Consider the following 18,064-nt stretch of genomic DNA (forward strand, 5'->3'; position numbering starts at 1 on the left):
TTTGCAAAGACTGGGGATCTTGTTGAGGCACTATTAAACAACAACTAGATTCTTCCTGAGATCATTTGCTATCCTGTTCCAGGTAGAAAATATTATGCCAAACTCCCTTTAAGAAACATGACAAATTAACATTTTTTTATATGCCTGCAAAAACTCTGGAAACATAAGATAAAAGGCGTGATATCTTTAATAAATTCTTGTCAATTCGGCATCAATATAATCTATAAATATAAACTGTAATTGTGCATAATCTTCACATTTTGAATGTTGCCCCCTCAACCTAATTTGCCTCAGAGGGCTTCACAGTGTATGGCATCCCTCTGCCCTTAGAGCCTCACATCACCTAAGGAAAAATTCCCCAAAAAGAACCCCTGTAACAGGGGTAACACTTATGACAAAAAGGAAAGAGAAAGAGAGAGGGAGAGAGGGGGAGAGATGCACACCAATAATGGAAACAAACGCATGTCATATTACAATAATGCTAAGCGTAAAATTACTAAATGCACTCTATGATAATACTGTGGGTGTTGATAAGAGTACCATATGTATATTGATAGTGGAAGCAGGCTCATAATAATGGCAGTAGAAGGTTGCGTCAAGCACGATCACAGCATCGGCTCAACCAGGACCCACAACACAGGTGATCAGATTCATGCCGAATTAAACACAGACTCTTGTTCACCTCGCAACTCCACCAGTTTCTCTTCCTTTTCCAGAGTACAAGAGAACTGAGATTTATTCACGTTATTGTACCTCCCTAGAGTCCCCTCCATGTTTACTGTCAACCCGGTGCACTGCTTCCTGTTTGGTTTTGAAGAGAGTGCACCTTTTGGTTTGTTGACAGTGTTCCCATCATTGAACTTCACTATTTGCATTTGCTAAAGCTACTAACCTCCTTAAATATTTAAGTATTTCACAGTTAAAAAGATGGTCTTTTATAAAATGGGCTGTCTGTGCAGTATAAAGACGCAAATTGTTTTGATATCGGTGCTACAATGGCCAGAGAAAAAGGACCCTAGCATTTGCTTTTGCTCAAGAGGAAGAAAACCTCTAAATACCACAATGCACTGCACCTTACTAGACCAATAAACACTCCAGCTGCTGGATGAAGAAATGGGAACTTAGCTGTTTTGACATAGGTGGCTAGCTGGTAACAAATTATCTTTAATTACAGTTCAATAATAAGCTAAACCATGCTTCTGAAAACATTTCGGGCCAGAAATAGGCAACACAGTAACAGTATCTTGGTTAATTTAGAGAGAGAGACACTGTTCTCTCTTGATCTGCTTAGTGTCTGTCATGGTTGGCATATAAAAATGCAGGACTACAATTTGTAGTTAAAGCAACAGCGCTGGAGCCAGTGAAAATCTCATTATCAGGTGCATTTGAGCTTTTACACATAGATTTGAATTTATACATAATACCCACATTGTTATGATAAAAAACTGGTTGAAAATCAGTTAATAACCCTTTAAATATGTTTGATTTATTCAGAATGTCAAGATGAGAAAAAGACTGATTTAAGATAGCTTTGATTGAATTTATGACCTCCTTACATCAAACGATCAATATCACAGGAGCGTGCCAAAACTCTAATGATTTTATTCAAACATTGCAAATTTGTCTGCAACAGTGAAATCGCATAAAAAAGTTGTTAGGTGTGAGGCCGGCATTTGCTGTTGAGGCTGTGTGTGCTGCACTTTAAATTCAATCATCCAGTGGCATCCACAGACATTTTCATGGACAAGGACCTATTAGAAAGGGCAATCTAGACAGAGTGAACAAACGGGCTATAAATCTGTCAAATGTCTTCCTCAGTCTGAAGGTATTATGATGTGTAAGGAGAGAAAATGTTCTTTTTTCTCCATGTGCCATCTTCCAAACATATATCTCTAACAACACAGCAATAATTCTCAATTATTTGCCAATAAATTGCCATCTACCCCCCCAAAAACAATATTTGATCTATGCAAAAATTTCATGCCCTGTGTGACTGAAACAATAGTGAATTCATCCTAACTTCTGCCACTTCTTTAATTCTCAGTCCTCTCAGGCTTCACCATTGACACATTGAATGAAATAGAGGAGCAGCTGACAGTCGGGCTCAGCTGTAATTACTGGCCTGTGGATGTGTACAGGGACGCTGCTTCTCTTTATGGGCATAGAGGCCACTGGCAAGACACTTTTGTTTATCACACCACTGCTCAGTATCCCGTTCTCTGTGAGACTCTAAGTTATTCTGCTTTGATGTTTCGATTAGATGGGACAGTCGGAGGCTTGTGACCCAATTGTAATTTTGCAGACCATAAACAATTTCCAGACAAGGATGCAGTCAAACTTTTAGCACCAAGTTTATTTGTTGATCTGAAATTCATATGACAAGGTAGTCTCAGGACACCTTCTTTGCAGACCCACAGAATTTTAAACAGGATTTTTTTAAGATGTCATCACCCTTGCCCCTAGCTACTGAGGTTGTTTGGATAGAACCCAAACATAACAGGACAAGTAAGTGAAAAGCCACATTTCTGTCTTGTCATCTTTAGCTTTCGAAGGATACATAAATGTGGCTTTTCGCTGCATTGTTATGTAGCACTTGTAATGTGTGTGTAAGACAAGGGCGTAACTTTGAGTTAAAATTTGGTGGGGGGGGGGGGTGTTTTGTCTTTTTTGTTTACATTTTTTTTACTGTGTGCGTGCCTCTGGGTGTGTGTGTGTGTGTGCAAGCGTGAGTGTGTGTGTACGTGTGTGTTTAGGCTATAACGTGTGGATCACTGTGTGTGTTTGTGTGCAGAGAAACACTGGGCTGGTTTCGGTTCGGTCCGGCGGGTTTTTAGCAGAAACACGGCCACTTTGGACTCTGATCTTTCCTCCCGTGACTCTCTTTTCAGCATGTAGTATAGGCTACAATCACACACACACGTACACACACACCCAGGCGCGTTATGCAGGTGTAACATCCAATTGGGTCCACACCCCGCACTCCGAACCCGGACAAATTATGAAGAACACGCCGCCGTCGGCTCGCCTCAAACACACTAGATTGTGAGATTTCCAGACCACTATATGAGTGTTGCCAACTTTCTGGTAAAATCAGACGACTGTCCAAACTCTCTGGAGACTTTTTTATTTAAACTTTCTTGTCAAAGTGACCGACGAAGTTGAGCGAGCCGCCCCGCAGCAGCAGCAGCAGCAGCAGGCTGTGTTAAATAACAGCTAAGAGACACAGCACAGCAGAGAGGAGGACTAACTTTCATTCATTCAACATTTGACCACGAGTCAAATGTTGAATGAATGAAAGTGGTGGCACTGAAGCTCTAGCAATATCGTACCTCCTGTTGGGAAGACATTTTCATTCTTTTGAGAAAATCTACCACATTGTCGTGTTTATAATACCTAATATTCATTTTAAATAATTATGATATGATATTGGGGGGGTTGTGGTGGCTGGTTTAAATTATTGCAACCAACCCATCCCCCCCATAAATTACGCCTATGGTGTAAGACATTCTGTGGTGTTACTGCAGAAAGCATCAATAAAGGATATAACACCTTTGACATTTGTTGTGTGCCCTTTTCTTTTGTTCAGGTTGTTCATGCAACCCTGTCGCTTAATACGACCAAAGCTGTTTTCTTACATAAACTTACAACAGTTTCCAGAAAATAAGGTTCAGACACCGACTGTAGTTTCAGCCTGTTCTTATTCCAAACTCATCAAATAGTGCCGCTCTGTCAGTGCTTTTGGCGTAAGTGCACAATGCCAAAAGGCACCTTTTGTGTGCAGATGGAACATTCCGCACAACGTCAGTTAAGAACATGGCTGGACAGAGCCAGTCGCAGTGTTATTATACGCCAGCAGATGGCTGGACGGCACCTTTCATGTGCATGTGAAACACATCAGAACGGCGTCAGATTGTAATGCTGCCAGTAATGGCATAATATAAGAAGCACCATGGCACCATGGGAGATGGATGAGTCCTACAAACCTGGACTATGATGCTGGAGTCTGGTGTTCGCTTCCCATGACTTTATCCCCTAAACCTAACCATCTGTAATGCTGTTGCATGTTCTGTTGCTGCCCAAACACAACCACACACCACATCATCCCACCATGTGCATTTGTTGTCATCATGCTAGCGGCTTCCCGGAGCATAAACAACAGATGCAGAAGGATACCTTACTCACAATATGTAGACGCAAAAGTTCACTGACAAAGATGCAACATGCGATGAGTCAGGATTAGCTGTTAGTTTCCCTTTTACAAATGTAGCACATAACAGATGATTGTCCTCGTCAAAAGTGTTCTCACCTACTTCAAATAAAATTGTCTATTTCAGCTTCGGCCCTCAGTCTACTGACAGAAGTACCCAAATCTTATAATCTCTTCAGTTAGACATTTATGTTATTGTTATTGTGTAAATGACACCTTTTTCAAGGTGGATGATAGAAACATGAGCACACCTACTAGCTCTTTATTCTCCAGACAGTTCTGCTCTATTCACTCATGGGCTCAACCGACATTAAGAGGACTTTGTATTTTGAGGTTGGCATGGTAAAGTATGTTTAATGTCTGATCCAACTAATTCAGACATTTGGATTCTCACATACAGCCCACACATGCATTTGCAATGCATGTATGATAGGGACTTCGGAGGCTGTACTTAGGCACAGTCTTTGCTTTAAGATAAATGCTAATGTCAGCATGTTGGCATGCCCACCATTACAATGCTAACATGCAGATGTTTAGCATGGATAGTGTTTAGCAAGATCGCCATCTAAGCTCACTGTGTTAGCATGCTACATATCTTCTAATTAACACTAAATACAAAGCACAGCTTCGGCATTCGTCATTAGTTTAGTCAATATAGTATTGGGTCAAAGATTCTGACCTGATAACGTCACGATATGAAAAGTCAGAGGGTCACCAAAGTCTTAACAAATCATTCTGTGGTGGTCATGAATGCTGGTACCAAAAGGTATGGCAGTGCTTTTAAAGGCTTTGAAGACATTGCACTGAAGAAGCAAAAAGACAATCTGACATGCTTCAGTTTCAGGTCATATTTTGGTTAATTCTTCATTTTGTCCCTTTCTCATATCATTTCAGGTCACCACTTCCTGTCAAGTTTCCCTCCTGTGTGATTACCTGCCCTGCCCCTAATGTGTTTCACCTGCGTCTGATTGCCACACCTGTGTCTTGTTATCTTCCCCTCCCCTAGTGTAAATAAGCTGGGTGTTCCTTTCCTCCTCTGTCACTTTGTCTTTGTCTTGTGTAGCGAGTGTTCTAGCAGTGTTTTCTCATGTGAGCTTTCTTGTGCCTAGTTTGCATTGGTCTTTTTCTTCACTCTGCCTTTGCCTTGCCTTTTTCTTATTTGTTTGCCTCACTGACTGATCATTCATGCACTGGACCTTTTTTTGTGATTAAAGACCTTGATCACCACTTAACTGATCTGCCTGAAAGTTATGCATGTGGGTCTATTCCCTGTGAGCCTGAAACAGTCTCACTGTGGCATTGAAGGAAAATTCAGATTCACCAATGCCATCAGAATTCATCATATGGTTACAGTCTGTACAGAATTCCATGGCAATACATTCAATATTTTTTTAAACATTTCAGTCTGGACCAAAGTAGTAAACAAGCCAAACAATGTTCCAAGAGCAACAAACTGGCTATAAACTTTCTGGTGAACATTATAAGATTCATATCCATTTTAGAGAGTAACTGAGCAGCAGGCTGAGAAGCAGAGATACTCATTCCCTCTCTTGGTGAAAGCTTCAATCCTGTTGCAACCGTAACCTCACCCAGCAGAGATGTCACAAGCCTTTTCACACCGAGCTTGTGCTAAGAAGTCCCTTCTTTATGCCACTTTCACCTTTTTACACAGAACCATCCAGTGTGTGATTTTCAATAGCATGCCGGCATTGCCACAGAAGCAATAAAAGTGTGGGGGAGTGACATGTAACACAACCGCATTAGTCTCTAGAGCTTTCTAAACAATTAAAATGGCTTCACATGGCAATGATAATCATTTACCATCATCACCAAAAGTGACTTCCAGACCTCATTTTTTCCCAAATTTAAAGACATTTTCAGCCAATGTTATATTTCTTTGAGTTAGTTGCTAACTTCTTTAAATCCCCCATGGTGGGTCGCACATAAAACTCGTCGTCAAAACGTCATACCCCTCCCACTCATGGTCCCGTCCTCCCAGCTGTCTCTTTTATGCAAAAGGTCATTAGGTACTGTTACTACCCATACCACCAGCTTAAACGCGAGACAACTCTGCGCCCCAACCTCCCTATACCGCAATCATACCTTTTATACAGAAAGGCAAGCCAGCAATATTTCTGCCTTGAACAAGCAGTGTAAAAAGTGTTACAGTATACTGACACACCCTTGAGCACACTTCAACATCACTGCAGCAAGATGAAATGTTAAGCCACTGGAAGTCAGCAAAACCAAGTTTTTCAGCTGCTGTGAAGTTGCTTTTAGATGTTTTTTTCATCCCTTACTGCACATACTTCATAAACCATCTGGCAGAGGTCTCACAATTCTGGTCCACTGAATTATCTGGATAATTTTGCTGTGTACAAAGAGCTGTTAAGCATAATAACTGCAACTAGATGACCTGGTTACTTTTTGAGACTGGACGCTGGAGGTCAGAAGTCTTTGATGGCATCTGTTTTCCCACTCAGGTGTTTGTGCAAGTACTTGGCAAGTTATAAAAACAACACTGACTTTCATAAAGGTGTGTGTGTGTGAGAGAGAGAGAGAGTTTATAAACCTCATGTTATTGCATTCGCAAAAAAAAAATTAGAGAGAATTTATAATTTGGCCTACTTGACTGTTCCCACCAAAGGCCACCTTAGTCGACAATATTTCAGAACTTTTTGTGCCTTTTTCAATTAGTGGAGGTTGTGAAGTGGATATTCAAAATTTGAATATTAAAAAGGCTTTTTGGCATGAGGAGGCGTACTGCTCAATCTATTAATGAATAAGAGATAATTAATGCACTATAATTACAAACTCAGATTTTGGCCCACAATTTGAATTAATTGAATAGATTAAGAATTAACCCTAACCTTGGTGGGAGAAGACATGAAAAGAAAGTTAATGAAGAGAGATGGGGGAAAAAGTGAGAAACAGATTTAGTATCAGTGCTAAAGATGAGAATAGGCACATTTTAATTGAAATACAGATAATGACATGGAGAGCTACTTCAATAGGAAGAGTAAGGCACTGTTTCTTCTAGTGTAAGCTGTTTACTCTCAGCTGGGACCTCTGGAGATGTTTCAACTCATCCTTCTGTGAAGAGGTTGGATGAAATTGCAAAAGAACCTTCACTTTTGCCGGTTAGTTATTATAATAAAATCTTCTCCAGTGCTGTTACGCTATTTATAAATCATACAAATTCATCCACAATGTCTTCACAGAGAGAAGCATCCCAGAGGGTCAGGGTTATGCAACATATTGCATGTCCTTCCTGAATCTGGCTGAAATCAATGAGGTCTATGAGGCACTTACAAAACTCCTTATCATCTTTTATGCTTCTTTTTGCCATTGTATTTGCATATCCTGAATGCAAATTTGTGTCTCTTATTTATCTTCTTATAGCCAATATGCATGCCAAGTTGCTATCCTGAAGACTCCATTTACACCGTGCATTAAAATGCATTTTGGATGACTGGTTATTTGGATAGTACTTGACCACATGAGAGTACAGGTGCAAATGCACATGAAAAATGTAATAATATAATAGAATTAAAGGACGGATTGAGAACTAGTGTATCTGGTTAAAGTACAGCCAAACAAATTCCCATAGCTTTAATAAAGCTCCAACAAATGCATGTTTGATGATTGCAGTTTGTACTAACCACAAATGCATGCTTACACTTCACCACTTGATGATTTTAATGCGTGGAAGGAGGAAATGTGGGTTAGCATTAACAGTTGATTAATATAGCTCTGATTACAGTGTTAATGTGGATGATAGTGAGGCTGAGATTTGAGATAAAATCATGCTGGATTACATGCATACATCGTTTTTCTGTGAATCCCTCATACTTAAGCAGTCAATTTGAATCCAGTGGAAGAATGGCGGACTCTGCCACTACCAATAAAAACTGCTACATAGGGATTTAATTACTAAATATAAATACACTGAATGGCTATTGCAGAAAGTGCTAATCATAGATAGTATTTAAAATGGGATTTTATTGCAAAGTGGAGTAAAACTCTAATTAATGCAGTTTTCATTTTAATTTACTCCTCTCTTTTGTCCCTGAGGCCTGGAACATATTTTTGGTAAAGACAGAAATATTGCATTGCAAGATTTTCTTTTCTTTTTCTAAAATTAACCAATTTATACTGTTGTCAAATATACAGTGAATGGGTGTTAGACATACCGTTATAGAAATAAGTTTCTCCATGCCATTGATGGGCATGCTCTTGATTATATATATCCATGGGTAACATTTGTCCATACAACAGCAGGGGATCATGTAAATGCCGCAAGCAAACGATGTAGCCACTGGCTCTCTTTTATACTGGTGTTGTACCGTGAAACAGACAGCTATTAAATATGAAGTTGACAAAAATAAGACTTTAAGAGCTCAGGATAGAGTTTATTAATGTAGTGAGGAGATGGATTATTGTAAAATTTTACTAGAACTATTAGTCAGTTCTCAATTTATGGAAATGCATTAATATGGCTACCTGGTGTTTAATGTTCAGTGTACGTGTTGCACTGATTGCATTGTTCAATTTTATATAACATCTTGGAACAATATTGGAAATAAGTACTCTCTTTGACATGTTATCCCTTGGACTTGTGTGTTTTGGGGGGGATCATAAATCAAATGAATCCAATTTTTTTCTTTTGATAACTAAAATATTCAAATTTTCATCCGCTTCTTTCTTTCACGCCTAAGGTCAAAAACACATTTTTCAACAGGAATAATAAATTGTGTTGCCCAGGGGATTTTCTCCATGTTGAAGCCCTCACAGTGCTGATTCAAACCAATAAATATCCCCACATCCTCCTCCCCATTTACACCTGTCCTCATCATCTTGATATTTCACACAGACTGGACAGCTATTAGCTGAAAAGTGGGTCCTTAAGTTTAGGTTGCACCTCTCCAGACCGCAATCTAACACCTCCTCTGTAGGGAAGAGCTGATAAATTTAGCACATCTGTCCTCTCCCAGATCCACTTTTACGTGCATGTGTATATATGTGTCTGTGCATGAGGCAGTTTTATGAGGGGGGGTTGTATGTGTGACAGCCCCAGCAACACCTGGCCGCCACAGCGGGAAGCCGTGTATCTAATAATGAGAGGAAGTATCATGGACACACAAGGTGCATCCAGCTGAGAGAGGCATACATAGACGACCACAGATTCCTTCCTCGAGCCGCTACCAACACACATCTCGTCTCCCCTTTCCTACCGTAAACCACATGGGGGGGAAGAGAGATAATCACATTTTCTGTCAAACTGAATAGGTGATGGCAGCTCTGGGAAAAAAAAAAGGAAAAGCGATGCAAATGTGCCTGTTTGTTTCTTTTTCTGCAAGCATCAGCTGTCATCGCAGCTCAGGTTTCACTGGAGCAGTAACTCTGTCCTCCCTGGAAGCCACCCATGAATCAAACCCAGGTAATTTGATTGACAGCTCATTACCCTCCCCTTAACACAGACAACAACCTTGGAAAATAGAGGTAAAGCTGGACGGATCAAGTTCAGTTTTGTGTTCGAGCAGGGCAGAGATGAGTGGGTACGGAGGTGGAATATATCTACATGGGCCAACTTTTAAGTTCTGTAGCTTTAATTTTCTTAAGATATGAGATAAGATTAATGAGTAGGCTCCCATGGCAGCTTCTATATCTTTGTTAATAAGACCATAAAAGTGAGCACTGCCAACTTTGTAGCTTCTAACAGCTACTCAGTTATTCAAGGGCAATGATTTTTTTTAACAAATCTTGATGATGTATCACTTGGTCTGACTTGAGCAATTACACTGACTGTTCTTGTGACTTCAGAAAAATGTATTCGAATTTGCAGTTCTTTTTCCTCCCAGTGCCATTCCCGAAAAGACAAAAAGCTACAGTAACACAGGAAGTCATGGCCGAGGCAGTTTGCTCTGTGCAGGGTCAGCGTGGCCTGTGTTTTCGTTAACCTTCATCAGATATTCGAGGTTGTTGTGGCACCACAGGATTGTCAAGGATGTAGCAGACACTTTCAGGCTGACAATATGTGTAGAATGTATTTTGGGAGCACACATTTGTTTGAGGAAAAACTCTAGCGAAGATGTTTTTTTTTGACAAGCTGTGATAATGTTGCCTGAGAAAGCTGCCACATGCATTCAAGGGTGCAAGCATGAGCTCTCAAATACCGACCGCACACACGCAAACATGCACCCTGCAACCTTCATCGCTTCTGTACAGCAGTATCAGAGGAGTCTGAGAACTCCCTGTTCCCTGGAGAAGGCCCAGCAGTCGCCCCAACCGCCCACCTTATCTACGCATTCCCACCACCGGTGGAAAGAAGGCCTTTCATACAACTCTTATCATCAGACTCGAAGGAAGAGAAGGAGGTGGGTGGATGAGGAGGGTGGAGGGTGGGAGGTGAGAGCCCCCGCCGCGCAAGGCCACAGACCTGCTTTCCCATGCCCACGTCTGATCATCAGTCCCGCCGGGGTGCAGCATAGAGAGATCTCACTTCACTCGGGTGAGACATTCATAGAAAGGAAGCGAGAGAGACGAAACAGGAGAAATGTCAAAAAGTAGAAACAGCTTGACGACCCTTACATCTCCCCTCTGTAACCCTAGCACAGCACGGGCACCGCATGAGGTTAGATATAGAAAGACAGAGCCAGAGCTCTACATTTACATTTCCATCAGCAGCTCTGATGTGCTACTATTTATGTCTGGGTTGGCTCATACCTTTAACATACACCTGAAGCTAGCACATTCACATGCAGGTAATTTACTTGTAGGAATACTATTTCTTTATGTGTTTGAATAAAGTGTGTGTCATAAGAGGATGTGAAACTGTGTTTGAACAAAAGTGGGGGCCGGAGGGGCCTGGATCCCTCATGAGACCTAAGTAACCCCCCAAAATAGAACTAATATTGAATTTGATGGTTTCACTGAGATTTAAAGGAACACAGTTCATATTTTCTTCCACAATTAGATTGAACTTTGACCTCTTATACCAGATTTCATCATATTTGTTAAAAGTTTTGTCAAGCAGTAGGAGACTGTACATGCCAGTCACTGTCAGATTAGGACAAAACTATCTCATTTGATTGTGAAATGTGCACTTAGTTTGCATTAAAAAAAATCTGTATGAAAATTTGGGATCCTTTATGACGTGATGAATTAGAAAATTAAAATATTTCCATTATTGATAGTTTCAGATTATGAAATAAAAACTGAATAAAAATTGAATAAAGTGCTAAACTTCAACCTCAATATGTACCACAGGCTGATATTTATGGAAGACAAAATCTGGCAGTTGTGATTGGTTGTTACGTGTCCCATGACATGAAGTGTGTGCTGCTGTATTCCAAAAGTTAAACTTTGTTTATCTCGGGGCACAGCCATTACACTCAAAAATAGGCATTTGGGAACACTTACACACAACAATTGGCATTACTCTCTCTTTTGGGCACGTCTTTATTGACAATAATGGATCTGTTGCCACAAAATATGCAGCATATGTCTGGGCCCTCTGTCAACATGTCAGACATACATTAAGTTCAAGCGACAACCTCCAGGGCTAAAAAAAGAAGTCAATATGGTGGTGCCAAAAACTGCAGCTCTTTAAATGGCCACTTGAGGCTGGCTTCAGGAGTGAGTTAATACCCATAGATCTCCATGTTAAGTTCTCAACTTTACAGCCTGGTACAAAAAAGGGGTTTTGGTCTCTATAGCTAATTGCAACATTTATGACAACTGTATGGGGGTAAAATTTTATACAACTCACCTGTTGACATTTTATTAAGGCTTATAGCTACACATAATTAAGGGCGGACCACTTTGAGTGACAGGTCGTCTGCTGATAGTTTCTTTGTGTTGTCAGTCAGATCCTCCCCTCGCTCCTCCACAGCTCCAATCTCACGTCCAAATATGGTTACATCTGGCTCCACAAAACCAAAATCGCGATGGCCACAATGCCGAACTTGAGGCTTCAAAACCACTCAAACCACAAATCCAAATCCACAAACCAGTGGGTGATATCACAAAAGACACATGCATTATTTTTACAGTCTATAGATAAATCAGAGAGGATCATCTAGTACTTGGATTCCATTTGACTGACAGCTCATGAGTCACAGGGTGCACACAGGGATTACCATTTAGGCAAATAAGGGGGCAACTGCCCTGGGGTCTCAGACTCTTGGGGGCCCTGAAGGCCTCAGGTTGTTCGTGTGGCAATTACTCTGTGCTAATTTGATTAATGAAAACCTTAGTGCAGCAAGCGAGTCAAAGGCCCAGAGACGCAACCCAGAGAGGCAGGGCTGAACGATATGTGAGCACTAAATATTTCATTAAACGCCGTTTGATCTTTAATTGCCAAATTAGTGCACCATTAGCCACGATCAAACCAAACAGAGCCATTCAGCAGCAGCACGCCACATTAAAGTGGTGTTGATGCATGGTTACTCCGCCAGTGTCAGTCAGCTCAGACAATAGCGTGCCTTCACTCTCTGTCAGCTCCCTGCCAGGCTCTGTAATGTCTACTTTACTCACTGCCAGGCTTATTTCAGCCCCTCCAGTAAAACAAGAGGAGCTGCACGTGTGCTGATATTGAGATTGCCATCATTCATTTACCCAACAAAACAAAAGTTAGGGGGTGAAATGACAGAACCTTTACTCAAATCTCTGTTAACACAAGTCGATCTTCTCACTGTATTAAGGACGCTAGTTCTTTAATTCATGTCTTTGTACAGCGGTTAATAGCTCTAGTCATTTATTTTTCATATCACATTTAAGGGTCTTACCTAATGTCTTTATTCACGATGACTTACAACGTGAGCGCGCAGGTAGGGGTTTTATTTTCTTAAACCTCTTTCACACTAGTAAAACGGAGGAGGGAGGCCATTCACACAAAGCCCATTACACCAAAATGTCTCACTGGAGTTTGACTCCATATTCATGATGGAGGTTTCATGGCTTAGACAAAAGGGCATTTTTTTGAAACTGACTTTTTTTTCAAACTTCCAACTTTTAAAAACAAGAGCAAGGTTGCATAACTGAATGACTGTGTGTCAAATGTTCCATGGCTGCTAAATGGGTAACACAAAATAAAACACTTCACAGTGTAAATGGATAGCTGCACATGACAAATAACACCTGTGAAGATGAACTGGAACTGTTGTGGGTGTTATTACATTGAATGCCAGTTAATGGCTTTTGTCAGCTACAAAAGAGCTTTGACAATCAGCACTTTGGTATGTGAGTTTACAAAGCAGCATGAGATAAAAACCATCTGTGTCCAAATTCTGAGTACATTGCAAAATAGTTTGACAAGGTGATTAGTCTTGGGAATGGTGACAACAACCTGCATTGACACAGAGATAAAGATCAATAGCTCAGATTTAAAGTAAAACAGAGGTGTGCTGTAAATTAGCCTTTGACACAATTCAGCTGACGTTTGTTGCAGTTTTTTGCATTTTTAATGTCTTTAGTTAAATGCCTGTTCGGACTACTGCTACACATGCTATTCCACTTTGCTTCAAACAAGTATCACCTGTTACAAAAAATACTATATGAATAAATTGAAGGTGTAATTTAAATTATTAGGCCCATGGAGAATCTGTGCTCACATCTGACAAAATCTCCACAGATTTGGAAAAAAGAAATCTTTAAAAAAATACTATCTAATAGGCTGACTTTACAAGCACACTTTACAAGATTTTGATTCTGGATCACAAATGAAAACTGAACAAAACAATCTGCATATTTTGTTTGGGTCCACTAAATAAAAGTGAGGAGAAGGAAATGTAAAAGTGCACAGACATATGTGTTTGCTTTCACTGCCAACAACGCAAAGTCAAGTATCAAATAATCATTAATAGCCCATTGCAAGGAAGCCACATTGTGGTAAAACACAAGCCTATTAAAGAATACTTAATTAGACCTATTAATAATGTTGATAGGATAGTTCAGATTTCAGGCTGCGCTACCTGGCACCAGACAGACTTTTTTCGTTTTACTGGACAAAAACATTTTTCTTTTTAGACAATAAAGGTTGCAGTCCATGTCTCAGAGGATTTTTTTCCTACCTACTAAATTGATACCATCAGGCTATATAATAGTGGCTTTATGAATTTATTGTGTAGGACACATGGCTATTGATTGACCTAGGTTCAATTTAGCTGGAAATGAATCCCTAAGTATTTTTGTCAATTTAGCCTAAACATTTGTGTGTCTTCTGTCACAATTGTCACAAACAAAAAAGATATTGTCACTTATGTCTTACTTAATCATTTCAACTGGTTAAAAAGCTACATACACATTCCACCTCACACAAATTAAAGACGTTACGCTGTTCAAGCACAATAATGAAGCGTGCTCCCTGTTCTCCTGGAGAGAGTTTTGTTTAGTATGAAGGAACAAGCATGCTCAGGGGGGTCTGGGCCCTCATCAGCATTGCTGAGCAGTGGGGTGAGAGAGAGGCAGAGGGAGAAGCGTACTGGGCCGACCCCACTGGGAGCGACCTGGGGACTTGCAGCCTTTTGAAGTGGTAATTTGTCTGAACCCGAGGGAGGGTCGCCAAATTGAAATGTCTTTTGACGACGACAGACAGCCACCGTTGTCGTCTGATTGAGCCACCTTCAGGGAGAGAGAATGAGAGGGAGACAGAGGGGAGGAGATTGAGACAGAGAGAGTAAGAGTAACATGACAGGGATAGAAAAAAGCCATTTTCACTGGATTTCTTTCTATTTCGTCTCACCTGAATTACCATAACTGTTAGAAGAGGGGCAACAAGCTCAAATTTATTATTGCCAGTGCTGGACCCGTCACATTGAGAACCCTGGGTGAGCTTTCCATTCCCCCCAGTTGATTATATTTTTGTCAGGTTTATCGAAATCTGCACAGGTAACAACTTAGCTAACAAACATTTAAATAACTATTTTTATATCAATTATAATAAAAAAACACAAACTGTAGTGCAAATTTGCACATTTTGTCTTCTTTTTTGTTTTAGGTTTTGTTTTTTTGTTTTTTGTATTGTGTCTTGGATAGGTAGTTATATGTCACACCAGAGGCCAGCACTGTTGTGTTACACGTCAAGCCCATCACACCTTTTTTGTTTCTGCGATGCCGGCATGCTATCTAAAAATCACTCACTGAAGTGGAATGCGTAAAAATGCAAAGGAGGCATAAAGAAGGGACTTAGTGGTGGCCTTATAACACTAGTGGTTCCCAACTGGTGGGTCCATTTTGAATGGACTGCAAAAGACTTGTGAAAACTGACTGAAAAGTGACTCAAGTAAAGTTTGCAAAAATCACACTTTATTGCTATAAGTACAGGGAATTCCCGACTTAGAGCTTTAAATTTGATGTGCAGTTTCTGTTTATTATTGCAATATGATTTTTTTCTTTGTGTTCCAAGGCAGCGTTTTGTTGACATTTTGTGAAATAAAACAGAATATTTGGTCATTTATAATGTGGGGGAAATCTGGACCCCATGACTGGACGAGTTGGGTACCACTGCATGAGGTGAACTAAACTGCCCCTACAACAGACTGACCATCAGCATGAAATGATGATGAGATGATCCATAAAAAGACGCCTAGAGGAAGATCTGCCACTGATCTTGGCATGGTGTTATGGGACTTGGTGTTGTTATTTGTAGGCCATTGTCTTTTAATGTTTTTATTAATGGGTTTATAGTATACATGAAATTTGAATTGCTTGGACCCAAATAATTAAACTGTTTGTGTCAAAAAAACAAAACAAACTGATGATAGGAGCCCATATAAGCTTTCCATCAAGTATTTCATGGATTTAAGCCCTCGTCTTTTAAATGTATGCTTTTCCCATACATATATATCCAACCTTGAGAAGTGATATCTCCAGGAAAAATGAAAAAAAAGAACAGCATATTTCTTTGTATAGGGAAAAAAAATCAATCTAGTAGCATACAATGTTTTGCTTGCCATCATGGAACCAAAGTGGCTGCTGTTGTTGCTCTCTTAGTCAGTAACTCTGTGTCAGATACAGTAAAAGCCGGGAGTCAAAGAGAAGAAGAAGAGATAGTTGCAGGCAGCGCGCTCCACAGCCTTGAATGATATGAGCACATGAATTAGAGTCATGACAAAGCTTGAGGTCAAACACTGCCTGGTCTCCATTACAGCTGGCTGTAAACTACAAATAGATTCCTGCGCATTGCAGAGAGCAGACAATTTACAAACACACAAGCGGTGAAATAAAGCCGGAGACATTCATTTAAATGTAAAATGAGGTTATGCACTCAAAATGTTCATGCCGCGCAATTTTGCTAGGGAATGATTGGCCTTTATTGGTTTGCATCTGTTCAGTTTTATGCAGCTTAGCTGTGTTTCAGAAGCAGAGGCTGAGATGCATCTGACCTCCTGTAATCATTGTTTTATTCAACTGCTTCTCATCATTCTCTTCCTCTCATCCTCGTCCTCCTCTCTCCGGCGCACCTACAGTATGCACAGCAGATGAAAAGAGCCACAATCGCACAGAGGTGGGGAGAACTTTCAGCCTCTGCATGCTTGAACTCACGAGCCTCCTATTGGGAGCCAGGTGGCAGCATGGTGGCCCGACTCCCCAGAGGACCTGGTTGAGGTGCTTGTCTCACCTCCCCATGGCCTTATTCTGTCAGCCCCCCTGCCTGATGCAGATTGGCCCTTACATGAGAGGCCCAGGGAAGCCCCCCACCCGTTTCCATCTGCTAACCGCATCCCCAGCATCCTGCACCAAAGCACGACTCAACTAGGAAAATGGAGGGAGGGGAAGTAAAGATTTAGTAACTGCTGGGAGAAGGAAAGGAGGAGAGAGACACCAGGATGCAGGCGGCTCAGCCTCACAGAGACGTGCAGCAAAGCAGCATTTTCACACTGAAAAGAATGTTAGAATAAGAGCATGTGCTAGCATTGAAAAACTCTCTTTATATCTAAAGACCTTGGACCAGTACAGTTCACATAGAAGACGAGGGCAGGCATATTTCATTGTTCAGTGGGTGACACTGTCATGAATGCAATACTTTGTCATATTGAGACATATTGAACATTCAGTTCGTAATACTGTGACATTTTTAAACTATGGCTCCTGGGACAGTTTTAACCAAAAACAAGGCAAAGAGTCAACAGCTACGCGAGCAACTCGGTGAGGCTGAGGTCTAAAATAAGTTTTAGATCTTTAGCAATAAATGTCCTATTCCAGCAGGTTTTTGTTTTTTTTTTTTTTTACAAATAATAGCAAACACTTTGCAGCCATTATAAATCATCCAGCTCATGTGTTTCTACTCTTGAATACACTTTTGTTACCTCAAAGTACAATCTTTTGATCAGGTAGCACTGAACACAAAGAACAGCTGAGGGCTGATGAGAATGTCGTCATTTTCAGATATACGACCATATATCAAAATATTAAACAATTTGAAATCTTGACTTGGGTCAGGTTTCACAGAGGTATTTTTTACAGGTTTGTATTGCACTTGCAGGTCTTTACAACACATTTTCTCTCCAACTTGTCAAATACTGCTGCTTTGTCAGTAGACCCACACGTCAAAATATTACCCAGACTCCTGCTGGATCTTCAGGGATGGCGTGTCAATTTACACAAGGATCACCAGTTATGAACCTTAAAGTTGAGCGGTAGACAGCAGCTTTTGGTTTCGCATGGGAAACAAACTGGTGAAATTTCAGATTTTGTTTCACCCATTCACCTCTCTTCCCACCCGCCCTGTGCAGACCTTCTCGCTCTTAATACTATCGTACTGGCCGCCAGCGTTACAAATTGACGTCACCAGGTGCATATCATACTGCTGTGCACCAGCGTCTTACACCAACATCCACTGACAAAGCAGCGATA

The sequence above is a fragment of the Plectropomus leopardus genome, chromosome 13 (genome assembly GCF_026936395.1).
Source record: "Plectropomus leopardus strain MGB_pleo_1.0 chromosome 13, ASM2693639v1, whole genome shotgun sequence".
Classification (NCBI taxonomy): Eukaryota; Metazoa; Chordata; class Actinopteri; order Perciformes; family Serranidae; genus Plectropomus; species Plectropomus leopardus.